Source organism: Dioscorea cayenensis, chromosome 17 (genome assembly GCF_009730915.1).
Source record: "Dioscorea cayenensis subsp. rotundata cultivar TDr96_F1 chromosome 17, TDr96_F1_v2_PseudoChromosome.rev07_lg8_w22 25.fasta, whole genome shotgun sequence".
NCBI lineage: Eukaryota > Viridiplantae > Streptophyta > Magnoliopsida > Dioscoreales > Dioscoreaceae > Dioscorea > Dioscorea cayenensis.
In genome coordinates this window covers 15,564,902-15,569,102 of record NC_052487.1, presented here as the reverse complement: position 1 = coordinate 15,569,102, position 4,201 = coordinate 15,564,902, and the positions used below count along the sequence as shown (strand labels likewise).

General features: G+C 35.9%; 1 pseudogene; it reads right to left on the bottom strand.

Moving 5' to 3' along the window:
- Positions 1 to 441: 441 nt before the first annotated feature.
- LOC120281153 lies at positions 442 to 3,618 on the bottom strand (annotated as a pseudogene).
- Between the last annotated feature and the right edge of the window lie 583 nt (positions 3,619 to 4,201).

Genomic DNA, 4,201 nt, shown 5'->3' with positions numbered 1-4,201 from the left:
AATTGTGTTGCAAATATTGAGTCTTTTTGCAACAAATTTTGTTACCCATTTTGTTTGTTGCAAACTATTTGTCGCAAATTATGTTGCAAATGTGTGCGATGTTTTGCAACAAAATTTGAGACACATTTCGATTATTGCAAATTGTTTCGCAAATTGTGTTGCATCTTGATGAGATATTCTGCGACACAATTTTATTGTCGCAAATCATATCACAAATTAATTATTTATAATCATGATTATTTATAATAATTTTTTAACTAATATCACAAACCTGTTTTAAAGCCTAATTTACAATCTTGAACAATAAATTTTGATTATTTTTTTTCAAAATAAACATTCCAATCGATAATATCTAGAATAACAATGCAATACAAAATATAATAGTTAAAACATCTAATACAACAAATAAATACAAAATGTAATAGTCCAAAATGTAATAATTCAAGTATCAAATGTAATAATCTAAAACACCACATTCATTTTATTATTGTCACAGACAGAACCAACTAATACATGAGAAAAACAATTGACAACTAATTTGCAAACCTTAGAGTCTTCCTGTCCTTGTAGTTCGGACTTTGTGATAACATGCTGAAAAACATAATTCAATTTCTCATAACCCTTCAGTTTAGCTTGAGGTTTATTAACATATACTCGACATGTTCTATCTGAACTAAGAGAAGCAACATATTGGTCTAAAGGATCCCCAAGCGACACCTTGAACATAATGCAAATGACCATCCATAATTATACCTTTTTGAGCACCATCGGTGTTGATTGGCCTTATGTCTAGGTTCGGACCTACTATGCCATCAAAAAGAGATGCATTTGGCATAATTAGGGTTCCTCATCAAACTTTAAGTTGACCACATACTCGACAAATTGTTTGAAAGGTTGTGGACGAGAAACAACATAGGGAATCTAGGGAAGTGGCCATTTCTTTTTGCGAGACAAGAAATCCTTTATTTTCTCCCTACATACAAATAAGAAAGAACATGAGCCCAAAAAGGAAAAAAAGAAGTTCAATAGGCCATGTACTTGAAGGTGAAATGACCATACACGGGTATCCTTGCCAGGGGTAGACGGCCACGAAGTAGAAAGATGAGTGTGTATGCAGGGATTCTAAATCATCCCTCCTGCTTCCTGTTCTTCCTAAATGTGTATGGACGCTAGCATAACGTACTGTTCCCCTGAAAAATTCAAGTAATAATAGGTAAGCATAGCACAAGAATCTCTAAGGAGGATTAGTCCAAAATGTGCAATTAAATCCTTTTTCTAGTAAAATAAGAAAAAGAATCGCAGGAGCGCACCTGAAAACATCAGGCCGCTGAACATATTCAACATGCTGGCCGGTAGATGTGTCTTTCCACCTAGTGGCTGATATTCATACGAGAAACAAATATTAAAAAGGAGGAAATGACATACCAGCAATTTACATATTAAGTGAACAACAGCTGGTGGCCATTATTGCTCCATAAAATCTAGAAATTATTAATTACCTAAACCAAGATCAACAAGGAAGAGTTTTTTTCTCTTCAGGCGTGCCAGGAGGGCCAAGCAGGAAGTTCTCGGGCTTTACATCTCCATGAACATAACTAGGATATATAAGAGTTAGGAAATAAATTAACATATGACAGCAACAACATAATGAGAAAATAAATCAATCAGTAGAATAATTTCATTAACCAGAAATTACAATTAATATGCATATATACATAATTAGTAATTCATCAAAAACACAAACAAACAAAAAAGTACCCTTTAGAATGCATCTTCTCTAAAATGGATATTGCTTCAATAGTAATACAGGCAACCACTTCAATCGACATTCTGCACAAGACAGAGAGGTAGATTAATATCTCAGCAAAAAGCTTAGTAAGCATCAAACAAAAATAACATTCAGTTAGAAGCAACACTCACGTATGAGAATTATTATTCCAAACATCCCATAAGCTTGGCCCCAGCATATCCATAACCTGAATAATTACCGTTGATCAAGTATAATTCTTAGAACAAGAAACATCATCTTGAAGCATAAACAAAATGATACTTGCAAAATGTTAGATTACCATAACATAAAAGTCCCCCTGTCGACCCTTGTAATGCACACGTGGCACCCCATGAATACCACCAAGAGTACTAAATTTGGATAGCCAATAAAAGACAACATTATCACAAACGACAAATGTAGAACATGGAGATGACGACACAAATGACAATGAAATTACTCACTTGTAAACTTGTCATTCATAGGGAGCGCCATAATTGCAGCCTTTGCTGCTTCGATGCTCAAATTTTAAGGCCACCTTACAATCAATCATTGTGAGATTTATCAACAAAAGGAAAAGAATTATGAGCCGAAATAAAAGTAAGACAACAAACAAACCTCCACAGCACTGGGGCCAGTCATCCTATCATTTGCATTAGTAGGAGAAATCCGCTGACCAACATATACTTGTCCAAAACCGCCTTTCCCTAGCTTCCTTTCAATCTTGTAAATGGGTGAATTGCCAATCTGAACCTGCACAAGCGACAAAAGAAGAAACATCATACAATGAATCTTATGGGATCAAACATATAGTCATTGTGGTTAAAGATTGAGAGGATAGATAAAGAAATAGAACAAACGCTACTGGCCAGATATGTTCCATAAATGAAGGGTGAACACCACAACATTGTCAACAAATCTCCCTAAGAGATGAATACAAGCACGTATTATGTCTCAAGTATTCACCTCAAATCAACAATTAGTTATTCCTCCTTAGAAATCATGAACTGATGTTTGGATCAAGCTTCAAAATACACTCTTTTCAAAGAAATAAAATCAAGCTTAAGATAAATTATTACAATTCCATGAACACAAATAAAGAGGGCATTCTACAACAACAACTAGAGAAGAACTAAATCAGAAAATGAAAATTTTCTTGAATATTATGGAGAACCAACTACCAGAAAAGAAAAATACAATCAGATAATCAGAAGCACAAGAAAATCAGCAACTACATCTACTGAAACAAAAACGAGAAAACCTCAAGGACGGTAACAATCTCAACTAACATCAAAACATATACAAAGAAAAAGGCAAACCTTCTCGGGGAATGGAGCTGTGTTTCCTTCATCCTCCCCGCCAGGGAGTTTATCAGCGCTCTTTGCACCGCTATCAAACTCATCCATTCTCTCCCCGACACCTTCCCTATTTTCCTCCCTTCCACCAATCCCACTGATCTCCCCCATGCCCTCAAAAAGCCCAACCTCCTCCTTTGGCTCAACGGCCACAATCTCCTCCGTAGGCTGCCGCCCCCTCGCTAGCGCCCTCCTCCTCCTATTGACCTCTGCGGCAGGCCTCTCGTTCTGGACTACGGGATTCGGCTGAGCCCGGCCCCGGCGTGATCCACTACGCAGCTCCGGCATCCTTCATCCATGGAGCCCCATGGCTCCATCCATCCAAGAAAAGCTTCTCCATAGAATCCTATCTCTCAGGAGGAGAATCCTCAAAGGTGCTCGTCCCAGACAATCATAGACGATCTTCGATCGCAGCAGCAGGGCTTAGAATCAAAGAGAAAGAGCCCATTTGAAGAGCGATTAGGGTTTCTCTGGTGGCGATCAAACAAATTGGGGATTTTGGGGGGCTCGAGGGCTTCGGCTCTCGAGTTCTGGAAGAGATGTTGAGAAACAGGGCGAAGATGCGCTGGGGATGCGTTAGTGCGTCTTTAAGGAAATAGGGATGGGTATTATTGGAAATTTACAGTTACCTCAAGTTCATCTCTTGTTTTTGCGAGAGAAAACTTATCCCGAGGCAAACAAACGGTCATCATCAAAGGATTGATGAAAGTTAATTTTATCTTAATTTTTTTTTATTAATTTTTATTAATTTTTTTACGTATTAAAATTTTTATTCTATTTGGTATTTTGTTTTATTGAAAATATACACTAGACAAATTTTCAGATATATAGAGATAAAATAAAAATGTTATTTTAAACAAATCTCTTAAAATTATGTAAAATATTAATTAAATAATAATTAACCTTTAATTACATTAAATTCAATAGGAAGAGTTACATTTGCAGAGTCTCCATTGTGGAATCCGAATAGTTGATGGATAAAAAATAAAATAAAATTATTTAAAAATACAAAATAAGATTTTGATAATTTTTTTTTATAAAAACAACAAACACTATATATATCAAGAGTATGAACATG